We start from the raw sequence: 16,586 nt of genomic DNA on the forward strand, positions 1-16,586 counted from the left end.
ATTTGTTCAGGTCTGTTTTGAAAAAGTGCTTCCTGCCGTGTGAAGGACATATGCTCACAAATGAATGATTGTGCTTTTGATTCGGAGCAGCACCTTCACTTTAAATGCTGGCTGCAGATGAAAGGAACAGATTGCTGTGGTGATGCTTTTGTGAGGATTCCTCTCCCCAGCATGTGGCTTCATACATTATTGAGAGCAAATCCACTTTATACTAGTACTCCTCACTGCACTTATTTTGCCAACCTTATTCAGATTGTCAGCCTGGATCGCTTTTCTACAAAGGAATAAGAGGCCGGTCAGGAAGCTTAAGTAGATAAATTCTTTATAGCTTTTAATTATCATTGTGCAGGTTTATTAAACTTCTTAGTTCCCTAGAAACTAAACAGCTGAGAGAGTGTCTGCAAGAGTTTGAGTAAAGTAAATTTGGTAGAAAATAAAATCCCTCTATGTCTGGAGTGTTAGCATACCTGGGAATGACTCATTCATTTTTCTCCCCTTTTTAATTTGAATGCCACTTTTGTCCTACATTTGAAGGTGGTGGTGGTGGTTGGGTGTTTGATTTTGTGTGTGTGTGTGTGTGGCATGAATTTAACCTTTAAAAAAATCATCTCATGCAAATTTTCTAGACAAGAGATAGGCATCACAAAATTACCAAAGCAACAATTTTATTGTTTTCTCATTGAAAGAACAGATGTGTTAGCCTGGAAAGACTTCAGGGAATTGATTCACGATTCTACACTATTCACTAATGTAAACTAATGAGATCTATTAAGGATCTGCTCACTCATTTGAAGAGATCCACCTATTAACCTGCCATTTTTTAATACCGTAGGAAAATTGAGACCACCTTCCACTTATAAATTGGGAAACTGGAAGGAATTGCCTACTTGTTGAGTACTTGGGACTCGGCGACATGATACGTACTTGCTTTGTTTTATGCTGTTGAGTCGTCTCCGACCCATAGCGACGCCATGGACACGTCTCTCCCAGAATGCCCCACCTGCACCTGCAATCATTCTGGGAGTGTATCCTTAGAGTTTTCTTGGTAAAAATCCGGAAGTGGTTTACCATGGCCTTGTTCCGCGCAGTAAACTAAAGTCTCCGCCCTCGACTCTCTCCCGTGCCGCTGCTGCCCAGCACGGGTGAGTCTTGGCTTGTAGCAGATGGCCTTCCCCTCGCTAGCCACTGCCCAAGCTAGGAATGGAATGGATAGGCCTCTGTTTGACTCTCCCTCCCGTAGTCGAGACTGGTAGAGGACTGGAAACTCTCCAGGTGTGGCCCTGAGAGGGTTTTACATACTTAGTCCATCATTTATACCTAATGAGTTAGAGGCAGTATGCTAAGAAAATAGTCTATGAAAAAAGCCCTTCCCTCTCTTGCACCCCCACTCCAGCAAAATGTCCCCCTTATTCCAAAAAATTAGCATATCAATCAATCAATATTATTTATCGAGCGCCTTCTCTGTGCAGAGACTTATTTTGAGAGCTTGGGAGAGTGCATCGGAATGAACATATACAAGTCCTACCCTCAAGGAGTTTACAACCCGGCAGGGAATGCAGTTACTAAAATCAACTACAGATAGGAAGATATAACAGACTGCAAAGATATGTACATAAGCATTATAAGTGAGCGCTTGTGCGTAGTCAAGTGCTTAGGTAGCATGGAAGTGCTGAAGGGTCGGTCATGGGGGATAGAGAAGCAGCATGGCCTAGTGGCAAGAACATGGGCCTGGGAGTCAGAGGACCTGGGTTCTAATCCCAGCTCCACCACATACCTGCTGAGTGACCTTGAGCAAGTCACGTAACTTCTCTGTGCCTCAGTTTCCTGATCTGTGAAATGGGGATTCAGTATCTGTTCTCCCCCCCCCCCACACACACACTTAGACCGTGAGCCCCGTGTGGGACCTGATCTTGTATCAGCTCTTACTACCGTGCTTGGCATATAGCAGTTAATGGATATCACAATTATTATTACATCAGGTGGGCTTGCCCGATGTCACTCGCACGCTCTCATCCCTGCCAGCCGTGAATTCGCTGGGTCACGGAGTGCATCAAGCGCATAAGTGGGCACGAGTGAATCACGCTGTGAAGCGCACACACGAGGTAGATATGTGGTACCCATTTATTGCTGAAACGTCAGCAGTATAGGCCCAGTGCCATTTAGCGCCATGAACCGGCAGCCTCCGTGGACTTCATTGCTGCGGTGTTTGCCAGCTATCCTCAGAATTCCTGCTAAGCCTGTTCACTTTTTGAAAGACCCTAGGTGGTTCTCTGGTCAAAAATCTCTTCTATCTGAATCCAATATTTGTAGGCTGTCTGAATCCATTAGAGACCTCGGTAGTGCAGCCTGGGGCAATGGGAATTTACCCTTTCTGTAAGAAAAATAGCTCTTGAATGCAGGACATGAGAAACATCAGCCCACTTTTTCAATCAATTGTATTTTTTGAGCACTTACTCTGTGCAGATCACTCTATTAAGCGCTTGGGAGAGGACAATACAACTTGTTTTGTTTTGCCTGTCTACTTGTTTTGCAGATCACTCTATTAAGCGCTTGGGAGAGGACAATACAACTTGTTTTGTTTTGCCTGTCTACTTGTTTTGCCGTCTGTCTCCCCCTTTTAGACCGTGAGCCCGTTGTTGGTCAGGGATTGTCTCTATCTGTTGCCCAGTTGTACATTCCAAGCGCTTAGTACAGTGCTCGACACACAGTCAGCGCTCAGTGAGTATGATTGAATGAATGAACAGACACATTCCCTGCCCACAGAAGCTTACAGTCGCCTTGATTCTATTTAGTTGCCATTGTTTTTACGAGATGTTCTTCCCCTTGACGCTGTTTATTGCCATTGTTCTTGTCTGTCCGTCTCCCCCTATTAGACTGTAAGCCCGTCAAACGGCAGGGACTGTCTCTATCTGTTGCCGACTTGTTCATCCCAAGTGCTTAGTACAGTGCTCTGCACATAGGAAGCGCTCAATAAATACTATTGAATGAATGAATGAATGAATACAGTCTAGAGGAGGGGAGACAGACATCAATACGAATAAATAAATTACAGATATGGATATAAGCATTGTGGGGCTGGGAGGGGGACAGAAAAAAAGGGAGCAAGTCAGGGCGATGCAGAAGGGAGTGGGAGAAGAGGAAAGTAGGGGGCTTAGTCTGGGAAGACCTCTTGGAGGAGATGTGCCTTCAATAAGGCTTGGGGCAGAATTGGAGGGGGGAGACTAATTGTCTGTAGGATTTGAGGAAGGAGGACATTCCAGGCCAGAGGCAGGACGTGGCCTAGGGGTCGGGGAAGAGTTAGGCGAGATCAAGGCACAGCAAGAAGGTTAGCACTAGAGGAGTGAAGTGTGCTGACTGGGTTGTAGAAGGAGAGTAGCGAGGTGAGGTAGGATGGGGCAAGGTGGTGGACTGCTTAAGCCAACAGTGAGGAATTTTTGTCTGATGCAGAGGTGGATGGGCAACCACTGGAGTTTTCCTCCCAACTGTCTTGTCCCTCTCGATATGTAACTCCAGTCCTCTCTCAAGGAGCTTAACTATCTTTTCACCCATGACACAGGGCACTCATCCAGTCTGCACTTGGAAGAAACCTCTGGTACTGTCTGAAACCTCAAGGGACTACAGAGAGCTTTTTGGGTTTATACCCATTCTTATTTTCTTTTTTTTTTTTCATTGGCTTTTGGGGTTTCACATTAGTTTGCTTTATAGCTGGGGAATTTTTTTTGTTGTCACTGTGACTGAAGGGAAGTGGGGGACTCCCCTGTTACCCCCTTCCTCCCTCACCCCCCAGCTCCCACAGCGGACTTGGATTTGGGGAGAGGAAGTCACGGGGCAAATCGTGGAGAAGGGAGGAGAGGAATGTTGGGAAATGCCACCTGGTTATGGGAGGTGGGTCCTCTTGCCTTCTCTTCCCCACGATTCTGTCTCCTCCTCTCTGCCCCCCACATCGCCCCCAACACACACACACACACACACAGACTGAAGGCCATCCGATCCTGACTGGACATGTATGGCAAACCAAGGCTGATCACAATCCGTCAAGAGTATTTATTGAGCATTCACTCTGGGCATAGCACTATGCTAAGCACTTGAGTGAGGGCTGCAACCACTCCCGGAGGGTTGTGGCTCCCACCGTAGGAATGACTTGAACTGCTTGAATGACTTGAAATGAATAATAAGAATAAATAAGAATGTTGGTATTTGTTAAGCGCTAACTATGTGCCAAGCACCGTTCTAAGCGCTGGGGTAGATACGAGGTAATGAGGTCATCCCATGTAGGGCTCACAGTCTTCATTTCCATTTTACAGATGAAGTAACTGAGTCACAGAGAACAATAATAATAATAATAATGTTGGTATTTGTTAAGCACTTATTATGTGCAGAGCACTGTTCTAAGCACTGGGGTAGATACAGGGTAATCAGGTTGTCCCACATGAGGCTCACAGTCTTAATCCCCATTTTACAGATGAGGTAACTGAGGCACAGAGAAGTGAAGTGACTTGCCCGAGGTCACACAGCTGACAAATGGCGGAGCTGGGATAAGAACCCATGAATGACTTGGAATGCTTCCAAGTCAAGCACTTTACTTCCCTCTACCTCCTGGAAGATCTCAGCACGCGTTCACAGGTTCACAGATGCATTCCCATCCCTTGCCAGCACAGTCAGCCCTGACGACTGTCCCCCACAGGTAGTCCCTCCGCCACGAATCATGAAGTGGAGATCCAAGTCGGAGCCTCGGTTACCTTTAATGTGAGACTGATCTCCGGGGTTAGGGTGGAAGGGGTATCAACTCCCAAGGCAGGGGGACCCCAAACTCCCTGCCTACTCCTACACTTGCCCGTCTCCCGGTGTCCCCCTGCCACAGAAGATGCTCCCGAGGCTGGGATCCTGGGCTTTCCCTGGGGATGTGGCCAGCACGACTTAGAGGGGATGGTCACCGCTTCTCTCACCGTTGGACAAGGTGTCACCGAGGCAGAATCTATCCACCTGGGTAATAAAATAAAATTAATAGACACGATTCCGGCCTTTGAGGAAATTGCCCTCTTGTTGGGGGAGAGAGACGCTGAAATAAAGAACAGGTGAGATGAAGCAATAGAGTGTAAAGTTACTGATGAACGTGCAGTGAGGAGAGGGATGTGTGAGTGCCCAAGTATTTGGGTGACACGAGTACTGAGTCACAGTTGCGGGGGGAGGGAGGGCAGATAGGATGTGGAAATGAAAGATTCATCTTCTGGGGGAGATGTGATTTCACAAAGGTCTGGAAGATGGGATGGTTTGGAACAAACTAATTCCAGGAAAAATGCTTCATGAAGTGACCGCTCTCCTAAAGAATTGTAGTCCGTACGCTGTTGAAGGGATGAAAAGTTAGACCTCTACCCTCACCACCTCTGAAATCCCTCTATCTGACCAAAACCTCCTCACCTCCCTTCTCTCCCACATACTCCCTCCCCATAAATCTGTCCTGTTCCCCCCACGGAGACCTCCAATTTTTTTATGGTATTTAAGCACTTAACCATATTCCAGACACTGAATTAAGTGCTGGGGTAGACACGAGATAATTTAGTTGGACATTGTCTCTGTCCCACGCAGGGCTCAATCCCCATTTTACAGGTGATGTAACTGAGGCACAGAGAAGTAAAGTGACTTACCCAAGGTCGCGCAACAGACTGTTGGAGCCAGGATTAGAACCCAAGTCCTCTGACTCCCAGGCCTGCTTCTCACAAAGGGCTGACAGTTTTACTCTCCATTTTACAGATGAAGTAACTGAGGCACAGAGAAGTTAAGTGACTTGCCCAAGGCCACACTGCAGACCCATCTCTTGACCCGCACCAGTTTTCTAAAGTTATCATACCTCATTTGGACTCCAATCCCAAACTACCCTACTACAACCCAGCCCACGCACTTCGCTCTTCTAATGCCAACCTACCCGCTCTACCTTAATCCTGTCTCTCTTGCCGCCGACCCCTTGTCCGAGGCTTACCTCTGGCCTGGAACTCCATCCTCCTCCATGTCCGACAGACCACCACTCTCCCCACCTTTCTAAAAGCCTTATTAAAATCACATATGCTCCAAGAGGCCTTCCCCTACTAAGCCCTCATTCCCCCTACTCCCCCTCCCTTGGGTTGCCCTTGTACTTGAATCCTTTAAACACTTGCTATTTGCCCCACCTTCAGTGCCCCATAGGTACATATCAATAATTTTTTCTTCTCTCTCCCCCTTTAGACCGTAAGCTCCTGGTGGGCAGGGAACACCTCTACCGACTCTGTTATTCTGTACTTTCCCAAGCACCTCGGTACGGTGTTCTGCTCACAGTAAGTGCTCAATAAATATGATTGACTGATAGTGATCTATATTCACTTTATATGAACCTGTTGAACTTTCAGAACTACAGTTGGGATGCTAGAACTTTAGATCTGGGGAATAGCCATCCGATATTCCCTGGTTTCCATTCCTTTAGCGGCCAGGGGGTTCAGGAAAAAATCACTGCTCATCTGGAGAAAGGTTTCCTTTCTACATGGCGTAGTGGTTCTGTGCAATGAAAATCAGTTTTGATGTCATACTGAGCTAGAAAGCCGAAAGGGAAAACTCCGTTTAGGATAAAGGAGTTCAGAAAGGTATGTGTTAACATGGCTTCACTCAATGAGAATTATGATTCAGACTGTTACTAGAACACTCATAATGTTTTTGCCTTGGGTGAGTATTGGAAACTAATGGAATATCTTAGCATCTGCATTGTAGTCCACAGTATTTCCGATAAACAACTGTCTTGTCATGCCCTTCTGTTCACCTTAAATGTCAATAACTTTAAGACTTTAATTAATTGTTTGTTTTCTGGAAGGTGTGAACCAGAAGAAATTAGGTACAGAAATGACATTTTTTTCTTTTTTTTATGCCCTGGCTAGGTGGCTGTGGCATGAATCATTTTCCCAGAGAGCATGGGATGATTGGATTCAAGTTAATTGCTGTCCATTTCTCAGTGTACAGAAACACAACTCCCAATTGCTCACAGACCAGGAAGTCAGAAGCAAAGAGCTGATCAGCTTTATCTTTCCTTGGAGTTCTTGGGGTGGCCTGGTTCCATCCAAGTGAAGAATCGCGGCCTAGTGAAAAGAGCATAGGCCTGGGGGTCAGAGGACCTGGGTTCTAATTCCTGCTCTGCTTCTCGTTTGCACTTGATCTTGGGCAAATCACTTCTCGGGGCCATTGGGAAATGGGCATCCAATACCCGTTCTCCCTCTTCCTTAGAGAGTGAGCTCCACATGGGGCAGGTGCTGTGTCCAACCTCATTATCTCTAGTGCCTAGTACAGTGCTTGGCACATAATAGTTGTTAAACACATATTGTTGTTAGTGTTATTATTTGAACCAGCTTGGGCCAGGATTGGTTTAGCCCAGGGATGCTTTGGAGGATACAGGCCAGCTCCAAACTCAAAGATCCTGAAGTAATCGAATAGGTTTCAGACCGCTATTTTGTATAACCCGGGATTCCTGTGAGTTTAACCCTGTGAGTCGAGGCCCAGACCCAAGACTCTTACATTGGTTTCCTCAAGTGGAAGGATGAACTGGCCTGAGCATGTGGGGTCTGTGTCCTTCTTTCTGACCAGAACCCTTTTCAGTCTGTGTGTGTGCGTATACACACATATGTACACTCACCCAAACACACATACACACATTCATTCCCTCTCTCCCCTCCACCCCCACGGTGCGGTTCCTTGCAGGGCCAGAGAGGCAGGACATCCAAAATATACCTCTAACTCCTATCATCCAGACCTCTCAACATCTAGGTTGGCTTGTCCTGCCTGCCTACTGCTCATCCCCTCTCTTTTTATTTGTGGTTGTTCTTAAGGGCTGGAACGAGAACCAGAGGGAAGCCAGCAAAGTGGGTATACAGCACATTTAAGCTTGGTGACCTACATATTCACTCATTCATTCATTCATTCATTCATTCACTCGTATTTGTCGAATGCTTACTCTGTGCAAAACACTGTACTAAGAGCTTGGGAAAGTACAATATAACAATAAACAGACAAATTCCCTGCCCACAACGAGCTTACAGTCCAGAGGGGGAAGCAGACAATATATAGGATGTTGGGTATTCGTTACATTTTGAAAAGGAGCTGCATTTAAATACATTGTGGTACTAGGTTGATACTTTGAAATTATTATTATTATTATTAAGTGCCATCAAGTCATTTCCGATTCATAGCAACTCCATGGATATACTTTCTCCAGAACGTCCTGTCCTCTGCTATAATCTGCAACCTTTTTAATGGTTCTCACATTATCATTGTTATGGTCTCTATCCATCTAGCTCCTGGTCTGCCTCTTCCACGTTTTCCCTGGACTTTTCCTGGCATTAGTGTCCTCTCCAGAGAATCAGTCCTCCAGGACAACCCTAAATCATTACTCAGTCATAATAGTAGTATATAATAATAATAATGATAATAATAATAATAATGTTGGTATTTGTTAAGCACTTACTCTGTGCCAAGCACTGTTCTAAACACTGGGTAGATACGGGGTAATCAGGTTGTCCCACATGAGGCTCACAGTCTTAATCCCCATTTTACAGATGAGGTAACAGGCACCGAGAAGTCAAGTGACTTGCCCAAAGTCACACAGCTGGTATATTAAGCACCTACTCTGTGCAAAAGCATTAATACTAAGACTTGGAGATGGATTCTTAGATGAGAATTAGACACAGTCCCTAGTCCTCATAATCTGGAGCAGAAGCCACTGGGAGCCCTGATAGCATGGATATAGGGCAGCATTCTTCTGATGTAGTACGCTCTCTCAATGGGTGGTTTCATCCGTTCTCCTTGTTTTTGGTGGCCCAGTTTCCTCTCACCACAAAATATCTCTTTCCATCCACTCTCCTCACTTGTCCCACTCAGCAAAGCTGTGTTGAAACGAGCCCAGCTTTAATGCTAGAAGATGTGTATTTGTTCCAAGATGCTCTTTGCGGTCTTTTTTGCCAGTCGATGGTGAATATGACCCACGGGTGAGGTTGCTGGCATTATTCTGGGAGTCAGATGGGGCATGCGAGGTGCGTGGGGGCGGGGGTGGTGCTGTTCCAGGTCTCACAGCTAGAAGATTGCTCAGCACTACAATTCTGGAGCTAAATTTGGGATGAAGTCGCACCATCGTACCTTTTGACTTAGAAACTTTTGACGGCAAGCCTAGTATACTCGTATTTGATATCTGGAAATTAAAACAACCATCTTTAGAAGCATTCCTCATCTAGGCCTAGAAGTGCAAATGGGTTTAAAATGAATTGTCTGGTTGTGCTTTAACACCCACGCCCGTTTGGAGAGACCATTATAAAACATGAACGTGGATTGGTGATTTTCTGAAGGGATCAGTGGTTTGATTCCCAGGTCCCTTTGGACGTTCTCCATGCTTTCTTTTCTTTACTTTCCATGCAGAAAGCTGAGCGTGGCATAGATATACTATATAGTCTTTGTCTTCTATGAAAGAATTACAGTAATGATTTGGTTAAGATTCAGTGTTATAAGGGCTAAAGGACTAATTCTGAAGATTTTTTAGTCTATTAACTGTGTGAGGTTTCTTAATAGTTTTGCTTAAGGCAAAATGATTTTATCCTGGTTTCATCCTTGTTGAGTCAATAATTAACTAAACTGAGTTTGATTAAAAATGAATTTTCCTAAGTGTAGAATTCATTCAAGTCTTTTCCCTCATGTAGAACAATCTCAAAATAATTATCGTTTTGCTTTCTAACTGTTCTCACTCTCCATTCAAACACGTAAGCCACCCTTCTCGGAGCACCGTGGCTTAGTGGAAAAGATCCTGGACCCGGGAGTCAGAGGACCTGGGTTCTGTTCCCAGCTCTGTCCCTTGCCTGCTGTGTGGCCTTGGGCAAGTCACCTAACTTCTCTGTGCCTCAATTATCTCATCGGTAAAATGGGGTTAGAATCCTAGTCCCTCCTACTTAGACTGTGAGCTGCATCTGGATCCAACCCGATTATCTTGTATCTACCCCAGCACTTAGAGTGCTTGGCACATGATAAGCACTAAACATGTGGCATTTAAAGAAAAAAAAACAAAGAAAAAGAAAGAGGAAAACAAAGGAGGTAAGCAGGCTGGCCTTGCTTGGACCTCTTGTAGGCCTCTTGTGCCTGAAATCCTTGGCCTCCTAGGTTTCCTTCTCAAGTTTCCCTATCTAAGCAGACATCGCTTGGCCCGGCCCAGAAGCAGAGATGTCACCCAGAGGCCTGGTGGAGTCCTTCTTTTCTTGGAGATCTCTGGGTGAAGTAGGAAACTCACGAGGCCAAACACTGGGGTCGGTCCCTGTCCCACACTTGGCTCCCAATCTATCTTAACCCCTTTTTGCAGGCCCAGAAAGGTTGAGCAACTTTCCCGAGGTCCCACAGGTCCCCGAGGGATTCGAACCTGGCTCTCCTGCCTCCCAGGCCTGGGCTCTTCCCACTAGGCCACGCTGCCTCTCTGGTTGTTATCCACGGAGAGCCACGATTTTGGTTTCAACTTGTTCAATCATTTAACCACACTGGTTCTTAGGCAGCTATACGACTCTCGGCATTGTCTACATTCTTTTTTTTTTCCAAGCGGCTCCGCCACTCGTCTGATGTGTGACCTTGGGCAAGCCACTTCACTTCTCTGTGCCTCGCCTGCAAAATGGGGATTAAGATTGTGAGCCCCATGTGGGGCAACCCAATAACTTGTGTCTACCCCACCACTTAGAACAGTGCTTGGCACTTAGTAAGCGTTAAACAAATACCATCATCATCCTCATTATTATCAGTGCTACTAATGGCCATCCCCTGATGTAGATAAGGGAAAAAAGGGAAGGAATAACCAACATGAGAAGAATACAGTCACAGATCAGTTAACTCTTCATATGTAATTATGAATTTCCCGAGTGACCAGGTGCTAAGAGGGAGACTTCAACGGCAAACATGTCCGATTTGTTAGGTGGAAAGTGGCGGGGTGAGCGAGTTGTAAAGAAGGAGGCAATAGGGATGTTTTCAAGGTACGGTGGAGCATAGCTGTGGACAGTTGGAAGACAGCAGCAGCAGACAGGAGGGCCTGACATGCCGCAGTGAACAGCGGGGGTGACCGTCATGGGGTAGGATAATCCCTGGCCTTCACATGCACACAGTGAAGAAGGGATTATCAGTTCCACATGGGTCTTTCCAGCTATTCCCCTCCTGTCCCCACACCCTCTCCCCCTTCCCCTCCCACACACAGATAAAATCTTGCTGTCGGTAGCATCGTTTGGAAATTAGGTCATCAGCTATTTATACCAAACATAATTCCACTACTGGTGTGGTAATGCCATTTTAGTAACCTCTCATAGGCTGGCTGCATCTATTTCCAACAGAGAAAGAAATGGCTTTCTGAATAGATCGTGGTGTTTTTTGATGGCTGTGTAAAAAGGCAAAACAACACAATTATCAGGTGGTTTTTTGATAAACGAGGCCAAAGTCGGGTTAAATTTAAACCTTCATTTAAATTGGGCAGTTGATTTTACCTTAAAAAATATTCCCTCTCCCGAGACCCTTCCTACACTAGTCCTACTTGCTTAAGGAGGGAGATACGGAGCAGTGGGTTGCTACATTGGCGACTCTCCCAGAGTAGCGTAGGAGCGGGAAAGGAAGGTATGAAAGCCTCTCTACTGTGGTGAAGTTCTGGCAGACTTTTTTCACTTGTTCCTTCCCAACTGAGGAGCTTCTCCAACCGGATCGGTCTTGGAGGGAGGAAGGGGGAGGAGAGAAACAGAGAGGAGATGGTGAGGCTGTGCTAGGTGGAAGGAGGGGGGAGAAGGAGCAAGTAGCATTGAGTGTGGAGATGCCAATTTCGATTTGTTTTTTATTCGTTCATCCATTCGGTCGCATTTATCGAGCGCTTCCTGTGTGCTGAGCACGGTACTGAGCACTTGGAAAGTACAATCCAGAAACAGATAGAGGCAATCCCTACCCAACAAGGGGCTCACAGTCTAGAAGGGAGGAGACAGACAGCAAAGCAAGAAAACAGGCATCAGTAGCATCAGTAGAAATGAATAGAATTATAGACATATGCACATCATTAATAAAATAAATAGAATAACATATTCGTACATATATCTGAAAGGTCCAAACCTGGGGAAGCAGCGTGGCCTAGTGAAAGCAGCATGGACCTGGGTTCTAATCCCAGCTCTACCACTTGCCTGCTTTCTGACACTGGCCAAATCACTCAACTCCCTGCTGGGCCTCAGTTACCTAATCTGTAAAATGGGGATTAAATCATCCTCTCTCTGATTTAGACTGCGAGCCTCAGGTAGAACAGGGACTGTGACCGGCCTGATTATCCCCATGCTTAGTACAGTGCCTGGCACAGAGTGAGCGCTTAACAAGTATCGTTAAAAAGACCAAAAAACCTCTAGAGAATGGCTTTATAATTAGTGTATTCCTCATTTATAAGGAAAGGTTTTCAAATTCAAAGTGTTTCTAGGCTCGACTTGGTGTGCAGATGGTGAGTTCAAACGGCACTGTTTATTTTCTGCTGTCAAAGTAGGAGAAAATTATTTATTCCCCTAACCTTCTTTGCAAAGCGCGAAGCCCAAACCTGGCCTGCGTTTTGAAAACTGTCCAATTCGTAGTATTTATTGAACCTCAACCATGTGCAGAGCACTGTCTTAAGCACTTGGGAGAGTACAGTTGAATCAGTAGAGATGATTTCTGCCCTCGAGGGGAGTTTACAATCCAGGAGAAAGACTCTTTAAAAAAAATTGAGGGAGGAGGAAGAAGGAAAAGGGTCTGTGTACTTGAGATACATGAGTTAGTGTTGAACTGATGTTTCTCGAACACATGTATGTTTGTGCTGGAAACTCGAGTAACATCAGCTAATCTAAAAGCTTTCTTCCACGATGAATTATTCAGGGATGTTTTCCAAAAATGTCATTGATCAGTACAGGCCCAGAGATCATGTACTACAGCTTCAGTGCTGGAGCCTGAGCGGAGTCAATATTTTCCAGCTCAAAGTTCCAAAAGAAAGAATTAAAGGCAGGTTGTAGCGCCTTCTGGGGACGGCATGCAGTGCAGGCCCCTAGCTTGCTATTAGTTATGACTCAAACGGAGAGAGTGAAATATGTTCCCCTCTGCCGTACTCCACTCCATTTTCCATCAACATGCTTCTATCTGCTCGGACAGTCAGGAACGGAGAAGCTAGGCCACATCCTGTGGGAAACTGTGGGCAGTAGATTGTTCCCATTTTGATGTACGTAAGCATCTGAACTTCATTTAAGTGTAGGGTGATGCCAGACTTATTTTTCCTTTCATTTTTCCTCTTTTTGTACTCCAACCCATTTTCCAGGAACTGTGGTGCGGGCTTACACACCCTGCCTGCCTATCTGCTGGGCTCCTTAAAGAGGCTTCAGTGAGTTTTTCTCTCTCGGAGAGGTACAGCTGTCACTTGGAAAAGCCTAACGTTTTCTAGCCTTCATCTAATCGTCCTCTTTGGGCTTCTGTTTTCTAATCTGTAAAATGGGTGGTAACAATATCTGGTTCACCCCCTTTTGGGGATGAGATTAAGCCTTTTGGGGATAAGGGTAGTATTTATTGCCATTATTATTATTATTACTCATCATATTGATCGATTTAGCTCTGTGGGGGTTTCTAATTGCATCCCATCCCAGTTTGCCCCAAGTGTACCCGGTTTGGCAGTGTACTAAGACTAACTGAAAAAGGATGGGCTTGAGGAAGAAAACCTGAGAAAACTTATTTATGCCCGACCCCAAGAAATTTCCTTTAAGCTTCTTATCAGAGATACATGCTGGGAATCTGATGGGTTTTGAGTAAAATCCTGAGTCTGTTGGTTGACGTTAGCTGGGAGAAAACAAACAGAACTTTGAGAAGTGGCATTTCCTAGTGGATAGAGCCTGGGCCTCGGAGTCAGAAGGACCCGGGTTCTAATCCCAGCTCTGCTGCTTGTCTGCCCTGTGACCTTGGGCAAGTGGCTTCACCTCTCTGGGCTCAGCTACCTCACCTCTAAAATGGGGATTAATAATGTGAGCCCCGTTTGGGACACGGACTGCGTCCTACCCGTTGAGCTGGTAAATACCCCAGTGGCTGGCACACGGTGAGCCCTTAACAGATATCATTTTTAAAAAAAAACCTTCGTCATCCATTGTCGGAATCTGTTTAGGATTTGGGATGTGGGGCATTTCACTGAAACGGGGGTACTGGAATTAACAGTTTCTGTCCCTTCTGTCTAAGGCACCCCATTCAAATGGAGAAGCGGTGTGGTTCAGTGGAAAGAGCCCGGGCTTGGGAGTCAGCGGTCGTGAGTTCTAATCCCATCCCCGCCGCTCGTCAGCTGTGTGACTTCGGGCAAGTCGCTTGGCTTCTCCGTGCCTCACTTCCCTCATTCGTAAAATGGGGATTAAGCCTGTGAGGCCTACGTGGGACAACCTGATCACCTTGTATCCCCCCAGTGCTTAGAAGAGTGCTTTGCACGTAGTAAGCGCTTAACAGATGCCATTATCATCGAGTCTCGTTGGGCTTTAATTTCAAATCGGTTCAGATGTTTCCTGTGTTGGGTGCCTTTTGGGAGAGGCCATTAAAGGTGGAGCCATCGTCCTCGATAAGAGGGGCTGTCGGGGGGCCCAATTTAGGCAGATTTACGTGAAGGAGGGGAAATCCTCCAGCCAAATCAGGGTTTTTTCCCCTTCTCCCCTGGTCTTCATTCAACCTGATTAGGAAGCGGGCTCCGGGGCTGGAGTTCATCCAAGGCCCACCAGGGGGCACTGTGGCTTGCGTGGCCGCCTGCCCGTCCGGATTCCAGCAGTCGGGGCCGGAAAAAGGGCCCGGCCAGTGTTTCGGATTCGTCCGTAGCTGGAGAAGAACAGACGGAGATTCCTTTTCATCCCACGCAGACAGCAGTGTTGTCCAATCGGCCGAGCTAAATCGGTTTTAGGCCGTTGAAGGTTAACAATGCGATCTATAATCATCATAATCATAACGTTGGTATTCGTTAAGCGCTCACTATGTGCCGAGCACTGTTCTAAGCCCTGGGGGAGATCCAGGGGCATCAGGTTGCCCCACGTGAGGCTCATGGTCTTCATCCCCGTTTTCCCGATGAGGTCGCTGAGGCCCGGAGAGGTGAAGTGACTTGCCCACAGTCACACAGCTGACAAGTGGCCAAGCCGGGATGCGAACCCGTGACCTCCGACTCCCAAGCCCGCACTCTTGCCACTGAACCACGCTGCTTCTCTAAGAACGTTCTGAGGCCTAACCCGTACGCTGACCGGGAGATCTCATCTTTACGTCTTCTCGGAGCTAGAAACCGCAGATTTGCCTAGAGTTTGTGCTGAAGTCAAACTCGGATGAGTTTGGAGTGGCGGAAGGTGTTGGGGAATTGTATTGTGATAAAGCTGATTTTTCGGAATAATTCTGTTAAACGGTAGTGTCTTTACAGATACTAAAATAAAAAGTTTGGCAAGGAATACAAGTACTAGGGATGCAGAAATAATAAGAATAATATTGGTATTTGTGAAGCTCTCACTATGTGCAGAACACTGTTCTGAGCGCTGAGGTAGATCCAGGGTCATCAGGTTGTCCCACGTGAGGCTCACAGTCTTCATCCCCATTTTGCAGATGAGGTAACTGAGGCACAGAGAAGTTAAGTGACTTGCCCACCGTCACTCAGCTGACAAGTGGCTGAGCCGGGATTCGAACCCATGGCCTCTGACTCCCAAGCCCGTGCTCTCTCCACTGAGCCACGCTGCTGCTCTATTCAGAAATGAATAGGTTGATTTTAGTCATCGCGTATCTGTGCACTCTCGCTCTCTTGTTATAAATAAATCTATCTATCCATCGGTCACTTTACTGAGCACTTACTATGCACAGAACACTGTACTAAAGTACTTGGGAGAGTACGGTATAGTAGAAATAGCAGACACCTTCCCTGCCCATAACAAGCTAACAGTCTAGAGGGGAAGCTTACAGTCTAGTCTTTGAGTCCAAAGACAATGCTACTGTCCGATTTCTACTGGTTTGTCCATGTGTGGTTGACGAAACAAATGCATGACTGACATTGCGTGCATTTAAGAATTGCCCCCCTACCCCACTGTACTGTTGTATGCTCTTCTCAATATCGGTTGCCCTCTTCATTTCTCCCTTTTGGTGTCACGATTTTTTGAAGCCTCTGATGCCAGAGTCCTACTTGATCTGTTTTCTGCTGCTGCCTCCCATAGCTCCCCTGGTATGCCACATCATTTGAGGCTCTCCTTTGTGTCTTTAAAGCGTTTCATCCGATCACAATTTCCCTAGCCCCCCCCTCCCCCCCCATTTCAGTTGTCCTTAGAGCAGTTGTTAAAGGTTATCTGCACGGCTTCCTAGATTAGGTCGAGCAAGATGGCTTCACTCAGCTGTTGGAGGAAAGGAGCGAGCCAGGCCTCTCTCCTTTTGCCAGGCACAGCCATGTCACCATGGGGTAATCTTGAGATCTTGATACATTTTTCATGACACACCAACATTTTTAAATGGCCGTGCCTACTGATGGCATCTAATACTCTTCGAAGGAATAGGTGTAGTGTAAGCAACACTGACTTTTAAAGAGTCTCTTGATTGATAAG

At 46.2% G+C, this 16,586-nt stretch overlaps 1 protein-coding gene and 1 non-coding gene across 2 annotated transcripts in view; one reads left to right on the top strand and one right to left on the bottom strand.

The window, feature by feature from the left end:
* Positions 1-16,586, top strand: part of WWOX (WW domain containing oxidoreductase) — a 1,106,560-nt gene that overhangs the window by 438,941 nt on the left and 651,033 nt on the right. The window lies entirely within an intron of this gene.
* On the bottom strand, positions 1,153-1,290 carry LOC114807500. The gene has a single exon (XR_003755561.1). It is a non-coding gene; the product is annotated as a small nucleolar RNA SNORA7 (small nucleolar RNA).

This window comes from Ornithorhynchus anatinus, chromosome X2, assembly GCF_004115215.2.
Source record: "Ornithorhynchus anatinus isolate Pmale09 chromosome X2, mOrnAna1.pri.v4, whole genome shotgun sequence".
NCBI lineage: Eukaryota > Metazoa > Chordata > Mammalia > Monotremata > Ornithorhynchidae > Ornithorhynchus > Ornithorhynchus anatinus.